The following is a 27685-nucleotide window of genomic DNA, read 5'->3' as shown; positions in this document are numbered from 1 at the left end:
GTGTTTAAAATATAATCTTAATTATGGTCTTAATATAATCGTAAAATATAATCTTAATTAATTTAATTAAGTTACTTATTGATGTAAATAAACTGTGATTACCACTAAAATTTTAAACGATCAAGAACAAAAAGATAATTATTTTTCTTTTTGTAATATTGTTAAATATCATACATTAAATCGATATATTTTAAACTAGATGAATAAAATTAAATGTTACATCAATAACTTTGCATATCCTAAAAGTAGTCAAAATGTCTAAATGGCTTTGAAAATTGAAACTATTAATTAAATCTATAACAAATAATTAAAACTTATTCTACAGATATAAAAATCATAAGAATTACAGAGCTGTATTTTGTATATCAATATATAAATGATTTTATCTGAGACATTTGACTTGTTTTTTGTAAAATAGCTATGTTATTTACATTATTTAATGATGATCAACTTATTTCCTGCTCGTTTTACTGGTTTACTTAATTCAATCAACGTGTTGGACCATAGTGTTATTTTCACTGGTCTTTAAACCTTTCTTTTCTTGCTCATCAAGAAGCATGCATTAAGGAATCAATGATTAGGGTTGAAGTTTTTATCTATGCACTTTATTCTTGACTAATTTCCATCTCATACTTTTAGGCCTCGGTGGCCTGGTGGTAAGGCCTCGGCTACGGAACCGGAGGGTTTCAGGTTCGAGACCCGATTCCACCGAAGAACCGTCGTGTAAGGGGGTCTGTTGCACGTTAAATACGTCCTGCCTAAACGTCTTCCCGCTGGTGTGGTGTGATGTGGTGTGGAGAGGGAGGTGCCAGCTCAGGTGTCGTCCTCGTCATCTGACCGCGGTTCAAAATGACGAGGTCCGTCCCAAAATAGCCCTAGTGTTGCTTCAAACGGGACGTTAATATAACTAAACTAAACTAAACCATCTTGTACTTCATTCTCGGTTAAATTCCATCTTGCACTTTATTATTGGTTAGTTTCCATGCTTGCAGGCTAGAACCCATTCCCCCCCCCTTTTTTTTTCTTTGCCTTCAGAATAGATATTAGTGGGTAATTTCTTGTTTCTTTTATGAATAACAATCCATTCCATCTGCAAGAAAGAAAGGATATTCTTAATTTTATTTGATGCAAAAGAAATAGATCTAAAATTTAAACAAAACTGTCAAAAATTTTCTTAAAAATACATTGCTTCTTATTAAATGCATCTTTAAAGAAACACTTTCTGCATGAAAACTCACTCTTCTAATTATACGCATAGAATGCTTTCTATTCATATTTGTGCAATAAGAAGTTGAATAGAGCATATTCCCATTCATTCTGACTAATAATGGCGCATCTTTAGTAAGGGTAAATCAAACGATCACCATCTCCATCCATAATTGCTCACAAGAAACTTGACTATGTCTCATCATATTTTGCCTTTACCTTCAGAGTGGATACTGGAGGATAATATCCATTTTCTTTTGTGGATGATAATTCAATGCATCTACAGGAAAGAAAAAATATTCTTAATTTTACGACGTAAAGAAATAGATCTAAAATGTAAACGAAAATATCAAAAATTTCATTATAAAGACACTGCTTATTATTAAAATTTATTTTTTAAGAAACAATTTCACGGTGATTGTGCTCTGCATGAAAACACACTCTTCTAATTATATGCGTGCAATGAGCAGTTGAAGCGAGAATATTCTGTATAGCTTGAAAATAGAAAGATAGCAAAAAAAAAAAAAAAAGCAATTCTTAGACGTAGCATCATACAGTTATTGAAAAAAGAAGTAATCGTGTATCTGTCTGATAAGGCAGAATTGCTTTAAATATTTTAACAGCAAATAATCTATACTTATATAAAGCTCAATGTGTGTGTGTGTGTGTTGGCGCTCTACAGGCCAGACTGTTTGACCTACAGCTACCAAATATGGCACATGTATACCTTGGAGGTCGGGAATGTGCACCTGGAGTCCCTTTTTTTGAATTTTTAATTAGAATTTTAATTATTAATTAAAAACTAACTTTCCCGCCAAAAAAATCCCTTCATTTCCCCAGCGCCAAATGAGTAAGGCTTCAGTTTTTTCCCCACGCTAACGAGGATTAGGCTTAACATATTTTCGGTTGATTATTTCAAACGATTCTGTTTATTTTCTTAGTGTTTGATGCATTGTAAATTGCACATTGTTAATTATACGATCTTTCAGATTCATTCTGAAGTACTTTTGAATTAAAATATAACAGAATAAAGGAAATTAAAAATTTCTAATCTGCATAGCGTTACATCAACTGGCGTAGAAAAATTCACGCATTTGCGTTACCAACTGGCGTTGGAAATTCACGCATGCGCATTATGTTCTCATTCTGTTGACAACTATTATCAATGGATTTAAATTATTTTTAGGTTAGTTGTATGCTTTTGTAATTAAATTCTATTTATGTTAGTTATATATTTTTGTATATGTTTATTGTTTTAAGTACATCGTTTTTTAAGTAGTTTTTTTTAAACTGTTTTCGGCCGATTATTTTAAACGATTCTGTTTATTTTCTTAGTGTTTGATGCATTTAAAATGAAACATTGTGAATGAATCGATCTGCTCATGATGAATCTGAGAACATTTTGTTGACAAATTCTTGAGATATTACATAAATTAAGAAAGACATTCTTTAGTGCCCATACAGTTTAAATTCTCAGTGTTTTCAGTAATCATATTACAAAACACATGCTTTGTTTCAGTAAAAAAATATTATTATATTAATTGCAGATTAATCCTTTCCACTTTAATTTAAAGCATAAATTCAACGGGAGCTAACAGAAAATGAGAGAGATGCATATTACATTATGACTGAAGGTCTTTATAACATTATGAGTGAATTATATGACTATCAAAATTTGAAGTTTTAAAATATTTTGATGAAGAAGCTATTGAAGTAGGAATTGCATAAAATATTTAGTTATTAAAATTTTAACGAACATTAAGATTGGCGAACCGGCTGGTCGCCAAAGGCGTCTAATATGAAATAAGGTAGAGAAAGCATTAAAAAAATTAAGTTAAAAAGTCTAATTTAGGAAGTAGAATTACACGATTAAAAAATATGAAAGAATAAGTAAACAGTTAATTCAAATAACAAAGAAATGTTCGTAATGTCGGGAAGAGTTTTGCAGTATTTGCAGTGATTTCTAATTTCCAAATGGTGCAACCGTTTTTTACGTTTATCATGTGGTTATGGGTTGACCCTTTGGATCTAAATTTATTTAACTAGAAATTGGTCAAGGAATAAAAGCAAAAATTTTATATCAGTCTTAATGTAGGTGTTTCCAAAAGCCTGAATTCATATTTTATTTTTTATTTCTAAAATTGCTTTCCACTGAATGATAAAGTTCAATACAGATTTAAGTGTAATAGCATTTTATAATTAATTCAATCATTAGAAATTCAAATAATCATTGCTATTCATTTAAATTAATAATAAATAAAAAAATATTTTATAATTAAAATGAAATGAATTACAATTACACAAAAATGGAAATAAATCTTGGCTCGAAAGTCACCACAAATAATATCTAAAATAAAATAATAAAAAATAACATCTGAAATTTAATGAATTAAAAACATTATTTCACGAGAACATTTTAATTTAGCAATAAAATAAATATGCAAAATAAATTTAGCTTATTATTAAGAAGAAATCACATCACGACTGCCGATAAGATAAAGATATTTTATTTTGTTTTTACATTTAAAGCAAACGATTTTTGACGTTTCATTTAATTAAAATTTTTGTTGCCGAATTATTAAATTATTGCTGATGCAGTTTCCATTGTTCTGCATAACTGCATCAGCAATAATGGTTTTTTTTTATAGATAATGAAATATAGTGCCCTTCTTATCAATTTAATTTTGTTGAATTTTGAACGGAATAACAATGAAATATATAAGCAATTAATTAAATAAATGTTAATAATAATTTTGGAGTCAGATTTTCCGCCAAAGGTTTTTATGTTTTATAAATTTTAATTAAATTAATTTTACTCATACTTCTAATAAACAACAATAAAATTCATATCATCTTAGCTAGTTTAATTTTAATGTTAATTATGGCATCAATTTAAACTCACGAGATAAAATGACTCTTAAAGGTAAGAACAATTATTTTAACGATTAAAAATTTTCTTTTAAATAGTTCAGTAATATAATTCTAATCGTAATACTAAAATAATATTAGTTCGTAATAAGAATAATAATTTTGTAAATAAACGTTTTCTAAAATCCTTAATTTTTTTTTTAGATTATATAGGAAGTTAGTTTTATTTAAATTATTAATAAGATTACTTTTTAATTTTTTACAAGATAATTTAGAATTATACATTGATTAGAATATAAGAGTTATAATGATCAGTTTGATTAGTCAGGGAAAAAAATTCCTTTCCACTCTTCAGAGCTCATGTTGTTTATAACTCAGGATTGTAAAACGCATTCAAAGGATAGTAAACATTTTAATGAGCTGCAATAAAAAACAAATGATTTATTTTTACGTTGAAAGAATAAAAAAATTGAATATTTTAGCATTCGTATGATTTTGTATTGCTCTGAAAAAGAATACTGTAATTGTGAAAAAGGAAGCGATTATATTAATCAAAAATTTTTAATTTTTTTTTGCTACATTGTTCGTTTTTTTTTATTATAATAGACAAAATCAGGTTGATATTGCATTCTGAACATTCAAGAATGTCATATAAAATGTTAGCAAGCTATAAAATATTAATTTCTTTTCTTTCTCATATGTAGATGACATGTAGTTATATTTGTCGAGTGACTGTCATATCATATGAATTCTTTCTTTTCTAATTTGAATAAATCCTTTATTATTCTGCAATAAAAATATTTTATATATTTTAATTATTCTCGTTAATAACAACATTAATTGTGTTTCTCTGCTGATTGGTACTTTCAATGAAATCGATTGATCAAAAATGCACATTCTATATAATAAAAATCACACCAGTATCGCATCGAAAGTTTTATATACAAGTAATGCAATATTTGCATTGAAATGATTAAATGTGGCGTACAGAGTTAGAAGTAATGAATAAATTTAGCATATCTGATCTCATATCTGATAAATAACTTGATAATTAACTCATATCTGATAAATAACGATAATTAACTCATATCTGATAAATAACTTGATAATTAACTCATGTCTGATAAATAACTTGAAAATAACTGATAGAAATAGACGGACCAAATTATAGGGCCGTGTATGTATTTTGCTAAGTTCTTTTCTTTCTGCGGTGTTGAAAGTTTTGTCCGGATATCTAAGAAAGGTTGATAGTGTAATGATTCAGCTTCTTCCTCGGTGACCACTGTGACATTCCTTTTTCACACACTCGATAATTTACATTCCGGGCCATTCTTCATCAACGAAACTCCCACAGTGTTAAGTGCCTCCAGATTGCCAAATGGAAGACCCTCCTTTTAAGTACGGTCGTCTGGCCAATTAGTGCTAATCCAGATAAGGAACCACACGTGCGTTTCTCAGGGAAATAAATCGTGTCTTCGAAAGGCGAGAGTGTCAAACACTCCAGATGTCCAGATGTCCTTCATTTTTCCCATTGTGGAGGGTGGATCATCAATGGACATTTCTCACGGGCGACCAGAGACGATTCAGGTTGTTCTGAACGGTGATTGGGTAACAGGGAGTGGACAGGAAAGGTGGAGTCTGAGAGAAAGATAAAAGGTGAGATTTTTCGGAAGAAGAAGGAGAGAGGAGCTTGGTATGAAGTGGACTTCTGAGAAAAATTCAACCCGAAGGAAATTCGGTGGATTCCTAGAGCTAACCCTGCAGCAGCCTGAGACGCCAACCGCCTGTTAGCTGTTCTTGTGAAGGCGTTTTCTCCAAATTTGTTCGAGGAACTATTCTTGTTTAAATTTCGTGCTATAAATAGCATCATTCATTTAACCTAGATGAGAAAGAGTTGTTTTTATGTAATAAAGCTGTAAATAAAGAATTTGATCATAACGCTACCTGTTATTGGATCGAGACTTTACAATAGTCTTGGACAAAAAGAACATATGTGGTTCCATTAGGACTCTGCTCTTAGCGTTAGAGTTCATTTTCTCTTTCTGACTCTGTCTGAGAGTTTTAATATCGGTTGCATCGGGGTGAATAAGACTTGTAAATTTGAGTTACAATCATGTTAGGATTATAATTATGATTTTTATTTTAGTAAAGTTCCTTATTTCAGCATTGCTGAAGTATATGAAACACTTTCTACTTAAAAATGAAAGTTTGTTTAGTTCATTTTTAAAAGTACTTTAAACGTCAAAAAATTGACCTTAAGGGTTTTAAGCATCTCTCTCTTTGCTGCTCAAACTGAGTAAAGCAATGGCGGACTTAGCCCTTTTGCGGTCCTAGGCAATGCAGTATGTGAATCCCCTCTTTTAATAAACATTAAATTTCCATATTTTAATACATTTTGAAATTGATGCTTGATTGTGTTATAATTTGTTATTTTAATAATTTTGTGGAAATGCATATTTTTTTTTAAATTATAACTCATTATTGTGCCGCACTCGTTTTTGATAGACGTCTTTATTTAAGAAGACGCTTGAGCTTACAAATAGTGTAATAATGAAATTAAACAAATGAAATAAACAGAAACCTGACAATTATTCTTGAAAAAAATACTTATATTATTTTAATATTTTTTAATACTTCGAATCTGCCTTTTTTTACTATTTATTTATTTGGAAATAGAATAAAAGTATTTTCACAATGGATATTCTTGACCCCCCGTACTCTCAGCTCACCGATTCTAGGCAGCTTCTTTGTCGAAAATCCACCACTTGTTTGAGAAAGCAACGAGTAATGCATTCAACCCAGGCGAAAGTAAGACTGATGAATCAACCATCGAACCACATTGTTTCGAAGAGAAAGCAGGAAATTTAAAATTCAATTCCTCATAAGCATATACTGAAACTCATATTTCAATAATTTCATAACTTATCGCTCCGGATAAATATTTTGCATTGGTAGAATAGCGACGTGGAGACAAGGAAGAATATTTTCCAGGTTCCACGTGAACAAAATATTAGAGCTTTTTTGTCACCTTTTTAAAAGAGAAATATCATGAGGGGACGAAAAATAATGCTATATGCCGGGCGCCACTTATTGCAGCTTATAAGGAATTTTTACTTACTTGTAACTGCCATAGATTTAACAGTTAAATGCATTCATCTAAGCTTCATTTTTTTTACAGACATCTATGCAATTTTTGTGCAGTTGCATATCAATTTTCCATGTTTTCCTGGATGCATCACACACTTGTAGGCTAATTTCTCTTGAAAAGTTTATCTTGAAATCATATCTTTTGCACAAGTCTAAGAGTAGGAATCGCATATATGCAGCTCTCTCTGTGTTAGACTATTTCCTAGAAAGAACAAAATTTATAGTAACGTAAAATAAAAACAAATTTTAAATTCTTACCTGGTAGCTTTTTGCGAGCAGATGTTCATTTCATCATTTATATGTTTAAAATAACTGGCAAAATCAAAGAAACATTCCACCAAGTATAAAGATTAAACCGATTTCGCCACTTTTTATTTTATATTAGCCACCTTTGGCGACCAGCTGGTTCGCCAGGAGTAATGTTGTATAAAATTTTCAATTATATCTTATGTATCTTGATTAATAGCTTCTTCAACCAAATATTTTTTAGCTTGAATTTTCGATGGTCGCATAATTCATATTACCATAGAAGTCTTACGATATTTTGTCCATAGTATGCCTCTCTAATTTGCTATCAGTTGTCATAAGATTTAAATTTGAATTCCAAATTCAAAAAATAAAACTTTAATAAACTTTTTTTTTTTTTTTTTTTTTTGCTGAAACCCAACATATTTTTTAAAAATATGTCAACAAAAAATCGAATCCCTTAGCATTGTAATCTCATGTGAACCGTAGAATACTTTTTATAATTTATGGAATATTTTAAAGAATGATTCAATAAAAATTTCCTTGATTCATCATACAATTTAGTTTTTACCCTTCAAAAAAATTTAAGTGACGTGAATAATATATTATTTTATTTCAATCAATAAATGTACTTCTGAAAACAATTATGAGCTCTAAATTTTATACAGTCCTTCGATACTATAAATCATAATCAGTAAAATTATCTTCTTCAATCAAACCTACCTGAGTTATAAAGTTTTGAATACCATTATTTTAGGGCAATCAGCAATTTCATTATTTTAGACAAACAATCTTGGGGAAAGTTGAAACACTGATCGGTGTATTTTCTTAAAAACGGTCGATGAAGAGGTCTAAAATCACGTGTTTTTATAGAATAGAGACATTCAAACTTTTGTAACTCAATGCAAATGATATGAACTGTTTTTTTCATTTAAAATATTAAGTCTCAAAAATATTTTCATAATTTAGAGATATATTTTAATCTGCATAAAAATTTAAAATTCGTAATTCATTAGAACATTTATTGACTGAAGTTACATAAAAATAATTATTTAATACATTTAGACCATTTTAGATTATGGTTATTATTAAAGGTTGCAAAATAGCTGTTGGGATCTGATTGGAGTGGATATCCTGTATATATTAAACCACATTTGTATTAAAATTGATTTATTGAATAATTGTAAAGAGTCATAGTAAAAGTTTTCGAGCATTCATTTTTTAGATAAAATCATATTTCATATTTATTTCATTTCATACCGACACGGGCTGAAAATTACTCTTTTCTAGATTTTATTTCCAGTAACATATAATTTATTTTCCAATTTGAGCTTTTATCAATGTGAGGGCAACACGTTGATAAAAGTAATTTTTTCCCATGTATGCGAAACATGCTCTTCCAGGTTAAATTTTATTTTTATTTTGCGCGAAATAAATTGATGAAAAATATGGTTAAAATGTTTTTTTAAGAATTCATTAAAAACAGGAACGTAATTTGTAAGTTTAAAACATTGGCTATATTAAAAGGTTAATTTTTGGAACTTTAACTTAAAGTCAGGAACGTAATTTGTAGGTTTAAAACATTGGCTATATTAAAAGGTTAATTTTTGGAACTTTAACTTAAAGTCAGGAACGTAATTTGTAGGTTTAAAACATTGGCTATATTAAAAGGTTAATTTTTGGAACTTTAACTTAAAGTCATATTGTTTTATAAAAATCGTATTTGCGCTATAACATTGCGAAAGTTATCGCGAAGAAAGCCAAGATTTCACTTAATTTATTATTAATTAAAATTCTAATTAAAATCTAAAAAAAATAGCTCCGAGGTGCACATTCTCGAGTTCCAAAGCATACATGTGCCAAATCTGGTGGCTGTAGTTCAAACGGTCTGACCTGTGGAGGCCAACACGCGCGCGCACACACATACACTGAACTTTATTACAAGCGTAGATATAGATGAAATTAATGACATTTATGGACATAGAAATCACATTAATTCTGTCCATTTCTCCACCATCCATTTCCGAGGAATATTTTAAATGCATTGCTGTATTATACAATCTCAATGGAGAAAAAGCTTGCCAGAAATCGCTAATAATTACTACCATATAAAATATCTAATGTACGTTTTTTATGAATGTATATTTTATATGAAAACTCACGGTCTTTAATACGCCATCAAGGGCCATATGTCCTTTACATCTCCATCTACGAGATTTATTACTTAAAAAAATATTTCAAATTTAATTTTTTTAAAAATTAGTAAAGTATCCAATCTTAAGAACTGGACCGATTTCGCTAATTTTCAACACAATTAAATTCGCTACTTTACAAGCATGGCTAATCTAATAGAATGCTCTCAATATTATGCGATTATAATTTGAAGTTGTACCTTCCTTTATCTTAATAATTTAGTTTTTTGTCCTTTCTAAAATAATCTTTAAAGAGCTACATTTTATCACAACAAAAGTATACTGAAAGTATGATTACAATAATATAAATAAAAGCTGCACAATAATGGCAAAGTATTCTGATTGGTTATAAATATTTCAAAATGACAAAATTGTGAAGTTGGCGAAATCGTTCCAATTATTGAACCAAGGACTGTATGAACATTACATTTTGCAATATCTCAAGAAATGGTGAGAATTGGAGTACACGACTAACAATAGAGCATCAAAGCACCTTAAGATTTTATACGAAATAAAACTTTTAGAAATTTGACCCAAAGTTGAAGATGGACTATTGATTCATTGACTTTCCTTATTAGTATTGATTATGGGATATTGATTATGACTTTCCTCATCCACCAAATTTCATTCATCTAGCTTGCTGAGGTGTTTTATAATATCACATTCGCTACGGCGAAAACCCAATAGGCAGACTCACTTCTGTCAGAAATCACAAAATCCTTTGTCGATATCTGCAATTTGAGTGTGAAGATACACTTGCAAAGTTTCTTTTGCCTTTCAATAAATTATCACATTCATTAACAGGCAAATATAATTCCAAAATATGGATTTGGGATTCATAAACCGATAAACCAGAAATTTATTGAAATATGGAGTCAATTTTTTGAAGATTGCAGTACTGCTTTCTATAATTCGTGTCTTTCTACAATTCGAAAAATAAATAAAGAGCGAATATCCTCATAACTAAACAATTGGTTTTTTCAAATGCTAAAGAAAATCAGGAACGGAGAAAATTTATCAATTATCATTTAGAGTAATATTTTTACCAAAATTTTAAAAAAAACCTTTTATTATTATTATTTTTACCAAATGATACTTTTTTCTACTCTGACCTTTTTAAATACAAGAACCCTCAGATCATGATTTTCATGACTTCTTCTCAGCAAAATATTTTCAAGCTTTCAACTTTGATGGATATATAATTCATATTATTTTAGAAGATATATGCCTTTCTAATTCATTTTACTATCTAATTCCCTTAAATTCTGTCAGCTCTCTTAAAATTTGTAAAAAAAATGAATACATTTTGCTTATCCTAATCTTTTAAGAATGTAATTTAATTTCTAACCTAAAAAAACGTAAAATTTGGCATTTTTCTTCATGTTAATAATACTTTTAATATAAATTCAAATCTCTTATAGATTTTTCTCCAAATTAAGTGAATATATCATTTTTTTTTCTGAAATCTGCTATGTCAATAATGATTTGTGTAAACAAAAGTGAAATTTCATTATTTTGCACATTTCCTTATGTTTTATGTTAATATCTATAGTAATTCAGATTGTAAAACAAAATTGAAAAAAATGTATGCAATTTTAATAATGATCTTTTTTCAATAACTTCTTCAATGTTCTTCAAAAATATTTATGTTTTAATATTATCGCTCGTGATACTTTTAATATTCCTTTAGAAATTTTTCGTTTATATTCTAGTTGTAAAATATGCTTTAAATATTTTTAAAAAAATTAATTACACGTAGAAAGAAACGTTTATACGACAGAAAAAAATTAGTATAATTGGAATGATATATATATTTTTTTAATTTTAAAACATTGTATTATTTAATTTGGTACTGTAATGTTTTCGAAAGCTAACGCCCCCCCCCAGAAAATTTTTAATTAATTAAAATTCTAATTGAAAATTTAAAAAATCGATCCGAGTTGCACAATCCACGCTCGCCAAGGTACGAAGTTTGGTAGCTCTAGCTAAATAGTCTAATCTGTAGACCGCCACCACCCAGATACAAACACATGAACACATACACAAATAATCATTCATCCTTATTATGAGAGAAGATTAAAAAAAAAAAAAGTAAAACACCTGCATCGATCTTCAACAATCATTGGTCAATTTTAATCATTTTTTTTTTTTGGAAAGAGCCAGGTGATTTTTATCAGTGGTACTTGAGCTAATCATTTCTTCGACTTCATGCAACAAAATTATAACTATTTTCTGGATAACAATTCAAATTGATAATTCGATTTTGATAAGGTTTATATCACCGCATGTAGATAAATATTTTGACTTTACTTATGTAGCTATGTGATAAGTAAACCTTTAAAAGAGGTTTAAAATTTCCGATTAAAGAAAATCGCATTCTTGTCTCACAAAATTTTACCGAAGAATTTTGAATACTTTCGTCAAAATTTAAAAGAGAAATTCGGGGAGAGGAGAAATCCGTTAGTGTAATAAAGGCATCAGCCTTCTCTAGTGTATGAAATTTAAATGCAACCGTTATCGTTAACAACGTTACGTCGGAAAATATTTATGGATCTTAGAAAAATTTCCAATATCTGAGAATTTTGAAAGATTGATGATTTGGCTACATTTTCATCAGCCGAAATGAAAGCAGAAGATATCAAAATACACTTACTTGGACGAACCAGAGCAGTAAGTTTTATTTCAGCTGTAAAGTTGTGAAAAATTCTGCCGAAGACTAAAATGTTTCTTTTATAATTGAGGAAGTACGAAGTCCTTCATATGCCGATAAGAGTGAAAGTGAAAGTAAGATGAGCGAAATGGAGATCATAAAAATATTCTGGAATTCGTCAATCATTGATTGAAGCATAAGACGATTCTGATACAGGTAAAATTTAATATTATTTTTATTTACGTAAAATAAATATTGTTGAAATTTTTTTTTGTATGCATGCTCTTTTGGAGTCAAAAAATAAAATAATTAATCTCTAATAATTTAAATATTTAATTTAAAATTAATCGTTTGGTGTCGTAAAATAAAACAATTAAATTGTCAAGCTGTAATGTTAATATCACATTTAAAATTAATCGTTTGGCAACATAAAATAAAGCAATTAATCTTTGATGGTGTAATTTTTTTATTTAAAGTTAATAGTTTTGTAAAATAAAACAGATAAATTTTAAATGTGTTAATTCTTTATTTAAAATTAGCAGTAGTCATGCACAGTTGCCTATGACTTCATGAAGGTCAGTGAAATCAAAACCAGAAAAGTTTAAAATAACGCTATCAAAATAAAGTAACATATACAGTGGCTCGAAAAATTGAGAGTACACCTTACTTTTACTTGATAAATCCGACTTTCAATATAAATAACATATTACCGGGAAGTACAAACATGATTTTATTTTTACACATAACAAATGCTTTAATTTAAAGTAAAACAAAAGAACAATGAACGAAAAATTTCTCAACTGAAAAGTTTCAGGAGCATTTTAAATAAATATACCCAGAATTTTGCCGCAAAAAATTGAGAATACACCAATGAAACTCTTGTAATATCTCGCATAGAAAGAAAGTGTCAGTATTTAGTTGCATGTCTTTTGGCTTTTATAATGACCTCTAAACGTCGTGGTGCCGATTCGACCCATTTTTGGTGGTATCTGAAGATATTTTATCCTATTCTTCTTGCAGCACTTGCTTTAAATGGGGTTTGTCTCTAATTTTGTGTTTCTGGACCATTACTTCGAGTGTGACCTTAGATATTCAATGGCATTGATGTCGGGGTACTGTGGTGGTGTGTGTAACTGCTGTTTACAATGAAAAAGACACCATATTTTGAAGTTACATTCATTCTGTTTGGGATCGTTGTCCAACTGGAAAATGAAATTTCCATCTAAACTCAGATTTTCAGCACTTTCCTTTAGATTGCTGCGAAGTATATCCAAGTAAACCATATCGTTTATAATGCCATCTATAAAAATTAAATTTCCTGCCCCGGATAAAGCCATGCAACCTCAAATCATGACGGAGACACCATCATGTTTAACTGTAGGGCGTGAATTTTTTGGATCCAAAGCAGTATTAGGCTTTCTCCATACAGTAAGATAGCTGTCACTGTCAAAAATGTTGAGTTTTCTTTCATTACTAAATATAGCTTTCTTCCAAAAGTTATTGGTCTTTAATTGATAAGTTTTTGCAAACTTCAAATGTTTTTTTTCTGAATTTGCAAGCTGATGAACGGTTTCTCTCTAACAATGCGACTTTCATATCCAGCTTGTCTAATGGCATTTCGCACATTTTCAGCACTTACACTTCTGCCTATGATTTGAAAAGTTTCTGCATTAAGTTGGATGAACCATATGGTTGCAGCAATCTAAAGGAAAGTTTTAAAAATTTGGGTTTAGATGGAAATTTCATTTTTCAGTAGGACAAAGACTCCAAACAAAATGCACGTAACGTCAAAATATTGTGCCTTTCTCATTGTAAACAACAGTTACACACACCACCCCAATACCCCGGCATCAATGCCATGCAATTTCTGTAGGCCACACTCGAAGCACTGGTCCAGAAAGACAAAATTAGAAACAAAACCCATTTAAAACAAGTGTTGCAAGAAGAATGGGGTAAAACATCTTCAGATATCATCAAAAATGGGTCGAATCGGTACCATGACGTTTAGAGGCCGTTGCATGAACCAAAAGACATGCAACTTAATATTGACATTTTGTTTCTATGAGTGATATTGCAAAAATTTCATTGGTGTATTCTCAATTTTTTGAGGCAAAATTCTGCGTATGTTTATTTAAAATGCTTCTGAAACTTTTCAATTTAGAAGTTTTTCATTGATTTTTCTTTACTTTTACTCTCAATTAAAGCATTTGTTATGTGTAAAAATAAAATCATGTTTGTACTTCCCGGTAATGTGTTATTTATATTGAAAGTCGGATTTATCAAGTAAAAGTAAGGTGTACTCTCAATTTTTTGAGCCGCTGTATATGATTTTTAGTGAAACCCAAAACAAAATTCGTCAGCCCAACCACTGGACCGATTTTAAAAATTTTAATTTCGTATGAAAGCTGCTGACCTCTTAATAGGTCAGTGTTAATGATCACCTGCACCTCAAAGCATTTCTCAAAGAAATCGAAAAAGCTTTTTACTTCACATTTTCTAGGAGGAAAAAGATCCAACTGAATTCTCAAAGTCATTGGTACTGATTCACAAATTAATTATTTATATCAATGCTTATAACTCCAAAATATTTTAATAATATTCTACCTCCCTTCTCATGATGGATAAAATTTATCTCTCCATATGCAGAACTTATGATTTTTGACTCTAAATTGTTACATTGTAACTTGATTACAATCAAGCGAGTACCGTTGCACGGACCTATTGTTGTAGGCTAAATTTCGCAAATAAATTATTAATACATTCAAGCTTCAAAATAAGTTAATAATTATATCTGCATTAATAAAATTAAACTTTCCCAAACTAGCTGATTGACCTTCAAACTCAATATTAGAAATTGATATCATTAATTAAATATATATAATAATATTCAATTAATAATTAAAACTGTGTTAATTAAATTAAATTTTCCCAAATTATTTGACTTAAAAAAATTCGTTGTCAAAGATTTTCCATGAGATCCAATTCGTACACATTGCGAGCTGTTGCCAAGCGATGCTTAATAAATTCGGCGAGATTTTGCGTTCAAAAAGTGAAGCATATTTTATAGCATATAAATTATCTTGGTTCATGATGTCCTAATTTGGCAGCATGCCAAATCAATGAAGAAACAAAATCCTACCGAGGTGGTGATGTTTCTTCATTGAACAGATCAACGAAAAAAAAAAATATTGAAAATCATCCGGAAAACAATTAATTAAAAATCAATCGATGAAGGTATTTTGATCGTTCTGATTTTAAATTATAGAGAAATGTTCGAATAATTACCTCTAAAATTTTTAATAAGAATGAAAATAGAATGCCAAATGTTCATTGTTAATTTAAATTTTAAATTAACAATAAACATTTGGCATTCTATTTTTTCATTTTTTTGAAAAAAAGGGAAAAATCCCCCCCCCCCTTTCTTTTCATTTTAAAATGTAAAAATGTTTTTTGGAAAATGATTAATTAAAAGAAAATTTAATTCAATAAATCACGTCCGGGTTTTAAAACCCATTTCTTCAGAAAGGCAATTGTTTGCTCTTTTGATGCAAATATTTTTTTTCTATGATCTTTAGAAGCCATGTTATGCGAAAAATTATCCAAAACAACACAAAACATCAAATTAAAAAAAAATTCTACCCTGCATTTTAAAATTCAGACTTCGAAGTGCATTGAGCAGCACTTATAGCTAGCTACCTATGTGCCAGATTTCATGGGTACCATAAATTTGTCTAGACATCGTAGACACACAAACACTTCCTTTTAATCATTAATATATTAATTACTGGTATCGCAAAATAAAACAATGTCACTATTAATTTGATATCTAATATTATTTAGATTATAATGTGTTAACAACTTAGATTATAATAGATTCATAATCTAAGTTGATATGCTTTTGATACAGGTTTTGATACAGGTATTTTCATTCATAATAAAATAATCATTTATAAAATAAGTTTGTAATGCATATTTAAAATGCATCGTTTGGCATCATAATATAAAATAATTCAACTCTACTAATGTATCGTTTTATTTAAAATTAATCGTTTGGCATCGTAAAATAAAACAGTTGAACTCTTGTTGCTCTAAACTAAGTTGGAATTTCTTTAAGTTGATATGTTTCATGTTTGTAAAGATGAAATTTTGCAGTCGATTTTTCACTCATTGCCTAAAATTCTGAAATTTTATACTGCTATGTTGTACCAATGATAACGCATCATATTAATATTTTCTAAATATAAATAGTATTTCCTTTTCCGTGGTAATTTCTGAAAATATTATAATACAAAAAGATTTACATCATCTTAAAATTTAAAAAAAATTATGTTTTCAATAATGCCAATTTTTTAAAAACAGGTTTGCAAACTATTTTAATTAGTTTTTTAAAAATATATCCCAACAAGAATCGTAAGAATTCTGAACGAATATTAAATGTCTCACGAACGATAATACAAAAACATGAAAAAAATCTGAAAGAGACCAAAATTATTGACAGAAGTTAAAGCACAATGAATAATAGAATGATATAAGGTGTCTAAAATAGTAAGAGTTGTATGTTTATCAACATTTGAAATTTAAATTATTTTTCCTCAACGGTGCCATTAAGATGAAGCTGCAAAAAATATTTATTTGAAACAATCATCAATCCCGGGGAATCAAGCAACTGGTAGCGAAAGGCAGATAATCTGAAATAAAAAATGGCGAAATCGGACCAGCGTTTGGGGCTGACTGATTTGCTCATTAGCTTTCCTTATTATTTTAAATATGTAGATTCAATAAAAATAATTTGAAATTCAGATTGCATTTTAAGATTCATTACAAATTGCATTAATATTTAATGTAAATTTTGTATGGTTATGCTGTATAAATGGATGAATATGTTTTGTTATTATTTATTTAAATATTTCATATACTTTTCTTGTCATGATAATTTCAGGAAATGTGGCTGAATCAATTAAATTAATTCCAAATGTAAAATACTTAACAAAATTTTTTAAAGATCTAAAGTGTACTTATCTATTTTGAAAACTTGATAAAGGACAAATAATTTTGTTGTTGTGTAATGAAGTGACTTAATGATCTGAAAATGCATGCTTTAAGTATAGTTTTTCCCTTTGCCTTTGTTTATTAGCAAATTAAAAAAAAACAGTTACACGATTCCACTAAAATTGCTAATACTCAATAACTGTTTACTTTCTCGAGCACCCAGTATAGAGAATATATTGTAATTGCCAAAAGAAATTCGAACTCGAGATTTTAACGAATCTCCACGTTTTAGATATCCCAGAGCACACATTTTTGAAAAATGTCCGTCCGTCTGTCTGCCTGCCTGTCTATGACACAAACATGCTTTGATCTAGACGGATGAAATTTGTTATATGGTGTTTACTCCAAAATTGTAGATTTCTATTAAATTTTGAACAAAATCATGTCTCAGAGCAGGTCTGTCTGTCCAGTTGTTAGGATATAATTTAACTTGATAGCTACAGAACGAAAAGAGATAAATAGATAAAATTCGATACACAAAATTAACATCTAGATTCCTGTAGTTTAGACTCCTGTCAAATTCTGAGCTAAATCCAACAAGGAATTGACAGTCTGTAGATTTGTACTTTTAGAGATTGTAGTGACTTAATATATCAAATTCAGTATGTAATTTTCTGATTACTAGTGCAGTTCTGAGTCAAATTTGTATTTCAATCAGAAAGGAAAAACGCGTCTAAACCACAAATTCGATTTTTGGATACTATTAATCGCCAAAAAATCTTCGCAAAGATGCCACGATACATTCAATAAAAATGTTAAATTCACGCCAATTGTTAATATTTCGTAACTATTGAGCGCCAGTGCCATGTAAGGCGTTCTCTGGCGTGACAAGTTTGTTAGAGTGTATGCGAGAAATGTTTAGGGAGACTACTGCAGCTGATTTATTAATTAATTTTTTAAATTGTGTCTCAATTTTACTAAAATTGCCAACGACCGTTTTTAATAAATAATACAGGGTGTTTATAAAGTCCCGGACCCATTTTTATGTTTAATAACTCATAAAATAATAAAGATATAAACAAACTTATGGCATTTATTGATGGAATAACTCATATATTTTCCTTTTCAGGTTTGAATATTTTTACTTTTGTAAATATCGTCTGCGCGTGTGGTTAATTTCAGATAATTTCATTTTCCAGTCTAAATATCTGTACTTTTCTAAATATTGTCTGCTTATTAATTGCATTTTTCTCTCTTTTGTTTTTGGCAACTATTGTAATGTTATGTTTACTTTTGATGTGTTTGTTCTATGTAGTACTTTTGTATGTGATGTTTTATTCGAGCGGATATTAAGGAGAATGCATACACCACAAGAGAAAGCACAGATTTTATGGTGGTTCATAGAAACGAAATCGATAGTGCAAGCACAGGGAAATTTCAGAAGAATTTACCAAAAAGATCCTCCATCCAAAAACAGCATCTTGCGGTGGAAAAAGAATTTTCTAGAAATTGGAAGTATCGAAGATAAGAAACGTTCCAGACGTCCTTGCACAAGTGATTTTGATGTTGAGCGTGTCAGAGAGACATTTTTACACAATCCCAGAATATCTGTGAGATCAGCTGCAACAGAATTGGATATCCCAATTTCGACGGTGTACAAGGTTATTAAGAAAAAATTAAGACTGCATGCATACAAAGTTCAAATTGTTCAAGTTTTGGAACCGAACGATAGGCCTAGGAGGATGGCCTTTGCAACAGATATGCTAAGAAGGATAGAAGATGCTCCTGATTTTCTGAAGAGCATAATGTTCTCCGATGAAGCATCCTTTCATGTTTCTGGCATTGTTAATCGCTATAATGTGCGCAAATGGCTCTGTGGATGCCGACATGCTTGTCGCTACCTGGCGTGAAATTGACTATTGACTTGATATTCTCCGTGCGACGAAGTGGGCACACGTGGAAGTTCATTGACAAGGGTCATGAAACTTTTTGAGTCTATTTAACCATTTATGATATTAATTTAAATCTATCTTTATTATTTTATGAGTTATTAAACATCAAAATGGGTCCAGGACTTTATAAACACCCTGTATATGAACTTTATATTTAAATGCCATATAAAAAAAATCGTGATCCGAAGTGGCAAGAAGTTATGTTAAGTTGTTGACAAAATCTTAAATGAGAGAGTAAATATAAGACGTTTAGAAGCGTCAGATGGCTTTATCTACTGATTATTTGGTCCTACTTATTAATTTGTTTTATCTCAGTTTAATTAGTCTTAGTTAATAATTGGTGAATTTTTCATCGCATCACGCTTATTTCGTTTAACGAATTAAAAACATTGGGAACTCTTTTTAGTACCATCATCTCTACTTATCCTTTTTTTACCCTTCTTCTTCCTCAGACATCTCGGTTTTTATCAACCACTTGAATTATCTGTTTGCTTAGCATATCCTGTTATATTTTTTTCGACCTTTCACTAAGAAACTGATAACATACATTTAAAGATGAGAGCAAAACATCTGAATTGCTTTTTTTTTTTTTTTTTCATTAGATGACAATAATCTTAACAAGATAGAATTATCTTGAGCTTTTCTATCTGAACAATTTTTTTATACTTAAAATTTTAAGAATATATTTTTAGTATTCAGATAAATAGAGTTATGAATGTTGTTTAGTTTCACTTTCACTATCGCCAGTATGGGAACTTTGTACTGTTGCAAGCGAGATATCGAGCAACCTGTGGGCTTTGTTTTGTCTAAGTATTGTTTGAAGTATCGAGTTAAGATGTTATCTACTCAATTGTGAAACTTCGAAATAATTCTTTCTTTATTTTTATCTTCAGACTCTTTGAAAGTGTGTACTTAAAAGTACTTTCATTTTTAATGTTAATCTTTTAAAACATTAAATAACACACTACCTTTCACTGCAACTTTCTCTCCATATTTAATAAGAATAAAATAAAATTTTTAAAAGATGCTTTTATTAATGTACTAAAATATCGAAAATGATATTTTTCTCAACAATCAGAACTTTCAAAATAAACCATAAAAGTGCGATTCCTTAATAGAAGTGCTTTAAACAAATTAAAATTATAATCATAATATATTTAATATAAAAAAATCATGGTGACTACATATGTATGCACATTTTGTTCTAAACAACTCGGTCAAATTCAACTAATTGTTGTATATTTCTTATTTGAGACAAGAGTTACAATATTGTCAACTTTTCGAACTGCAAACATTTTGCCATATTTCTGTACTAACTTCGAAACAAAATATCCTACAGGAAATATTTTTATTTTACCTTAAAACTCAAAAACTTACTGTTTCTATGATACCTGCTTAATATGTGTTTTTTTTTTTTTTTTTTTTTTTTGTTTTTTTTGCAATGTTGATAAATTTTTCGAAATTCAATAAATAATTGAATCGATGCAGACGATTTTGAAATTTATACATAACTCGTTGCTAAGCAACGATGAGACTTTCTTTATTTTTTTGTTATTTCTGTCTTGCTTTTTTAAAATATTTTGGCAAGGTTTTATTGGTTTAAAAAGAATTCATATACTTTTTGAATTAGATAAAAAATAATTAATTAAAATCTCCTAACATCTTTATATAACATTATTTTACAAATCATAAAAAGGTAATATCGTATTTGGGAAGAACATAGAGCTTTGAGTTATGAGAAATTACGAGTAACTATTTAAAATTTTTTTAAAAAGGCATTAAAATACAGGTGGTTATCAAAATAATGGAAACACCTGTGAATAAAAAAGACATTTTTGAATGCGCTGCATAAGCATTAAACTATAATAATAGCACTCAGTTTTTTTTCATAAATAGCAATGTATAAATTCTGGTAGTATTTGTTAGCTTTATTGAAATTCTGTAATTCTTGGACTTTTTTTTAAAAAAAAAGCCTAAAATGTTGATCCTCTCAGATTTTCTAAGAGGCCAGATTATAGGAGCCCGTCTAACTGGAGCAAGTGTGATCGAACATTCCAACTTTTAGGAGGACACCTGCACAAGTATATGATCGTGATTGTCCCCTTCCAACTGTCAAGCATGGAGGTGGATCTGTCATGATATGGGTAGCCATGTCGTGATTTTCTGCTGGACCAATCGTAACCCTGAAAGGAAGGATCACTGGGGAAAAGTATAGAGAAATTTTGGCTGACCAGGTCGATCCTATGATATAAAAATTGTTTCCTGCAAGAGATGGAATTTTCCAGAATGATAATGCACCTATCCATGCAGCGAGACTTGTCCAATGATGGTTTGATGAACACGAGGATGAAGACAAACATCTGCCATTGGCCCGTACAGTCACCCGACCTCAATATAATTGAACGGTTATGGTCTATTTTAGAGCGTTCAATACGGAATCGATATCCTCCACCGGCACTTCACCCAGAACTTTTACAATATATCCAGGAAGAATGGTACAATATTCCTCTAAACACTGTTCAACACTTGTATGAATTAGGGTTTATACAAAAACAAACTTTTTGAAAAACAGGTTTTCAAATGCAATATTTCTAAAAAAAACCGGTTTTAGCCGGTTTTTGAATTTTTGTCAAAAATTAGAATACGGAAAAATATTTTATTTAATTTATATAAAATAACAAAAAACGAAATCAATATCAAAGTCAAAGTCAAAAAATATATATATAAAAAATTAAGGATTACCTATACATATTACTTACACAAAATAACGAAAACTTTTAAATAATATTTATATTATTTTCACTAATTTTAATTTCTCCTAAGAAAATAGGATTTTAAAAAAACATAAAATATCCACTGAACAGTGTCTAAGTCTTGCTCTTATTTAGCCAGAAATTGAAAATACTCGTCCATTAGCTACTGAACTTGGTTTTATGTTTTTCATGGCATCAAATAACAAATATAAGTTTTTTGTTCTTTTATTCGTTGCCTCAAATAAGGAAAATTCAGCTTTCAGTGTCTTTGGATTTGTAAATTTTTTTTCAAGGTCTTCAAGAAACTTATGAATTGATTTTTCTATGGCTTCTTTTAAAAAGGCATCACTCTGATGAGTAGTTTCTTCGATTTGCTCTTCATCAGAATCGGTTTCCACATAAGAATTTGGAAATATTCTAGACAATATCTTTTCAGATAACTTAATAATTGCGGTTTTTGAAGCTATAGAAAGTACAATGGATTTCTTCGCACAACTAAAAATGTGTAAATATAGTAAAAAAGTTGCTAATTCTACTTGTTTTCTTTCTTGAATTCGTTCTTCTAAAGCATTTAATAATTTCAAACTTATTTCAGTATTTAAATTTTTTAGTTCATTGAACAGAAATTCAAATATACCTTCACTTGTTAATAAATAGGTATCTCGTCGCTCTAAACTTCAGTTGCTACACGAATCGGTCCCAACCGATAAAATACAAAACATTTGTTTGTTTTGATGAAGAGGAATAACAGGCGTTCCGGGAAACCGGTTTCCTGAATTAAACCGGTTTCTTAATTTAAAAATATGACAAATTTACTTTAAAAAACCGTCAAACCCTAGTATGAATCGATTACTAGGCGAATTCAAGCTGTATTACAAGCCAAAGGCGGTACTGTAGCGGATTGGAATGAGCGAGGATAGAACCTGAGACCTTGTGGTTCGCAGCCCAGTAACATGACCATGATACAAAAGCAATTGCTCGGGTAGCGTAGTTTTTAATTGGCTAATAAGCTTTCACCACAGTACAACACCATACCAATAACGGATTCTTTATAAATCTAAGGCGTTTCCATTATTTTGATGACCACCTGTATATAAAACATATTTTTTTTTGAAAGATGGGTTCAATGAATCTTTGTTTTTTGTTTTTTTCCAAATACAATGAAATTTTATACATATAGTCTTTGAAATAAGAAAAAAGACTGGTGCCAGCGTTTGGAGGGCCGAAAGTTAATCGAAACTTCAGTTTATTAAACATAAAGCAAGGTTTTTCCGCAACATCTTCCGAAAATATATTTCAAAAACTATTTTTACACCATAATTAGGTTTTAAAAAATCTTTATAAAGATATACCTTTCATTTCTATAATTCCATTTCTAACATCTGAATATATTTAAGTTAATTTTATGCACGATTTGTAGCAATATTTTTTTTCTAGTGAAGAGCAAGAAGAATATATACGAAAAAACATTATTAATAATACTTAATGAAATTCTGGAACGAAAATAGACGGTTAGCAAGTTATATCAAAAATAAATATTGATTGGGCTTTATTAATCGCATTTCTTATTAATAAAAATGAATTATTTAATTGTCTTTGACTTAAAACCTTTTTTAAACTCTAATATTTGTGAAAAAAATTTAAAGTAATTATAGAACACATATTAATAACTTATGGAGATTAATATCGGTGATTTTTAAAAATCGTCTGGTTCAAATAATATTTTCAAGTAAATTAAAAACCTTCTCAGACGATAAAATTTTTTAGTTTATAATATTTTAAGAAAAATGTAGTTTTTACACTAAAAATATTAAACATGAAAGTAATTCAATCCAAATCAAGGAATTTCTTTTTATAAATGTTTTGGAAATATTTTTTTTTATTTTTATTATGCCATAATTCCCTAATCCTTTTGTTTTTAGCATTTCGGAATTTTCCATTTTTCGTTTTGACTTTTACATTTTTAAAAAAATCTAAATAACAGGGGTTTTTTTCTTCTATATTTTTAGTTTACTAACAAAATTGTACTTTCTAAAATCTTATTATTATAATTAGTTTCAACTTTTAGTCTTTAATATTTTTTTATTATTGTAATTATAAATATTATGGAATCACGAAATCAGCATTTCTAAAAAAATTTTACCAGTGCTTCTTATTTGAAATTAACACCTGATTAAAATTTATTGATCAAATCATAATTCAGTTACGAAAATCTAAAAACACTACATTGTTATCGGGTGCGCGCACCGGTACAGAATTTCAGAATTCCATCACATGAGAAAATAAGAGAAATATTGATTATGAAATTATACGAATACCACCATGAAAATTCTCAAATCAAATAAAAGCGCATTAAAACTTATGTAACTTACTTACTTTTTTATTTTTTAGAATTGTTTCATTGAAAACAAACTCTAAACAAATATACATGTATATTTTCTTAAAATAAAAACACTAGCGGAAGTGGCCTGCCCGAAATATTCTCTCATACTCTCTAATAAGAATGTTATCCCAGAAAAGTGCTTGGCATGGCATTGGCGTATAAATATGAAAGAAAAATTGATCTTTGGCGAAACATAATATTATGAAATATTAACCTTCGGTGTAAATTTAGCATTTTTATTAAATATATCGCTTGGTACTATTATATCATTGGCGCGTTATTTGGCGATTAATGCCTGACACGCGGTTCATAATATCCGAAATCCGAAAATAGAATTTGTATTTTAGATTCGTTTTTCCTAACCCATTGAAACAAAATTTGACTCAGAACTGCACTTGCAGTTACAAAATCAGATACCAAATTTGATTTCGAGTTATCTTTGTTACAGAGAGCAGACACACATTTTTCAAAAATGGGTTTTTCGAACTCGGGGCAGTCTAATACGTGGACATTCGTGAAAATCTCGAGTTCGAATTTTTTGTCGATTACAACATTTTCCTCTGTACTTCGTATACTAGAAAGTAATGTCAAGAAATACTCCGTTCACGGCGCCAAAAATACTGAATTAACCATTCAAGTCTAAAAAAATACTCTGTCTTTCCGACAAATCGTCAACATGATTGTCCTTTTCACAATTTGGCAGCCATCTCATTTTTTTTTTTTTTTTTTTTTTTTTTTTGGCATTTTACTCAATTCAACAATCTTTATTCGTAATCTTTTATTCTAGTTTTCAGCCAATTGAAATTTAATTCAATATAATTTAATCATCAAGAATCTTCTTTTGATAGAAATTCTATCCCCCCCCCCCACCTTTTCAGATACCTCTGCAAATATGTTCAGTCATTTAGAACTTGGAAAGCAACGCCTACATTTTTACTTGGAGACATCCAAGGAACATTCAACGATTTGTCCTAGAAATATGTCTGGAGTCTATACTTCAGCCGGAACGTCATGGGATCGGAGATCGAGGCAAAAGCCGTTCAAAAAGCCGTTCTGTCTTTCATCGGATGAATCGTCAATTGAAGTGAAAGGACTACTTTTAGTTGATTCATTGCTGAAGACTTGACCATAAAGCATATTTTATTCTCCAAAGAATCCGAGGTATTCAGTATTTCCATTTCATTTACACTTGATAAAACTCTCCTATATGCACATCCAGAATTTCCATACAAATATTATCCGTATTATAATGAAGGAGAATACATGTGTATGTGTTCGCGCTCTCCAAGACATACCTTGTTGTATAGGGCTCCCAAATTTGGCACAGATATGTTTTAGAGGGCGAGAATGTGCGCTCGAAATTGGATTTTTTTTTTCAAAATTTTAATTAAAATTCTTTATCAATTAAAAATGAAACTAGATTTTGGCATTTCTTTCTCTGTAATAATTTATCAAAATAATATTAATGACAAATCATTTTATACTGTTAACTTTTAAAGACGTATTTAATTATATTTTGCATGAATAATTTCATTTTTGTAAATGAAATTTGAATCTTATTCATTGTTGCCAGTTTTTCACTTTGACTTTTTATTCTTCCGTTGTTGATTACGAAGATGTGATGATTGGGTTTATTTTTCCATATTGAATAGGTTTCTATTTAAAGCGCGCTCTTAATAAAATAACTGAATACTGTGGCAATTGCAGCTACTGTTTAATTTCAAATACAAACAATGAAGAATTTTTTTTTTTACATTTTGCTCGCTTTTATGCTACTTAATAATGAGAACAATTTTTGTTTTATAATCCTCCGACGTAAGCCCTGAGATATATTCTGTATTATGTATAAAATTCCAACGTTGAACGATACTTCATTCTGTACATTTTCTTTAAATGTGCTTCGCTTCGTCAAGCATATTATTGAATCAGATAAATTTCATTTAAAACTAAACTTCAAATTTTAGACGAAATGTGAGAAAATTCCGGAAACGTGTATCACATTAAACACAAATGTGTAAGGCTTCTAAAATAGGACGATTCATTTCATGTAAAAATTTGATGTTCAGAAGTACTTTCCTGATGAAGCCATTGCGATTAAGTTACCTTGCAATAGATTCAATTGAAAGAGGTTCAATAGTGTGATTGAAAATGAGGTACAATGACATGACCAGCTATATCTCCAGACTTAATACCTTCTTCTTATGGAGATATATGAAAAACCATGTTTACCAATCTCGAATACGTGATACTGACTAACTAAAAAATTGAATTGCAACGCCCGTTCAGAGTGTTGATCTTGCAGTGTTTTGTAGAGCCTGGCTAGAAATCTCGTATAGATTATATATGCTGCGCCTGCCTAATGGTGCACATATTGAAATCATCCAATAAAACATCAGAACAAAACTTTGATATTTTCTTTATGAAACATAAGTAAAAAAACCTTAAATGAATATCTTTGTTTGTTTACTTGTAATTAATTTTTTAAAGTGTAACCACACTTTTCGGACACCCTGTACTCGTATTTCCTCTAAGTATGATGGATAATGTGTTTTATCTCCTTTTCTTAACAGATCAAGATATATAAGTTATTGCTGGACTGGAAGCCATGATGCTGAACAGAATGGCTGTTGGTTGGTTAAGTGGAGTTTAATGGCTTAAAAGCTATTTTGGGTCATACTGCGTCATACATAAGAAGAAATGATGTCAGATGTACTTCGCGTAATGTAAACAGTGTTTTGGCTTTCATCAGGGAGTAAGGAACTCAAGAAATAAGCGTAAGTATTTCATCAGTCACTTCATTCTACGAATTATGGTTTTTCCAAGATGCAATTTATAGAAAGAGATTTATTTTGAAAAATTACCAAAGAAAATTGAGATACGTAAAAATGTAAGACAATGACAATTTAAAAGAAAATATTTCGCCTTATTTTCCCTATATTGCTGCACTTGACAAAGTGTAATAAAAACCTATACCACTGTACCATATTTGAATTCTTTTCTCTGTACCATATAAATATCTCTTTAGTATACTGTTCATTGTTGGATTCGGAAACCAACTGCACTTTTGCGCATGCGTCAGGAGACATTTATTTCGTCATTAAAATGTGGGTAAAAGGAAAGGTGAAAGGAGATTTTTATATTGAGAAATAGGGTGAACTAATATTATTAGCGGAATTAGGAAATGTAGTAACCAATCATCTTTCGTAGAATCGTCTAATTTTCGGAATATTAAAACGAATAGCATAGTTTATGAATTCATAATTTCACATTGTTGTCAGAGTGATTGAAGCTTTGCAGGA

The 27685-nt window shown here is 29.5% G+C and overlaps 1 long non-coding RNA gene across 1 annotated transcript; it reads right to left on the bottom strand.

Moving 5' to 3' along the window:
- Nucleotides 1-275: 275 nt before the first annotated feature.
- Nucleotides 276-12414, bottom strand: LOC129957605 (uncharacterized). The gene is made up of 4 exons (XR_008782789.1): nucleotides 12313-12414; nucleotides 7193-7423; nucleotides 1239-1486; nucleotides 276-1090 (listed from the first exon to the last, which is right to left on the bottom strand). It is a non-coding gene; the product is annotated as an uncharacterized LOC129957605 (long non-coding RNA).
- Nucleotides 12415-27685: the final 15271 nt, after the last annotated feature.

This window comes from Argiope bruennichi, chromosome 11 (genome assembly GCF_947563725.1).
Source record: "Argiope bruennichi chromosome 11, qqArgBrue1.1, whole genome shotgun sequence".
Taxonomy (NCBI): domain Eukaryota; kingdom Metazoa; phylum Arthropoda; class Arachnida; order Araneae; family Araneidae; genus Argiope; species Argiope bruennichi.
Note: the sequence above shows the minus strand (reverse complement) of the source record. Positions and strands in the feature narration are given on the sequence as shown.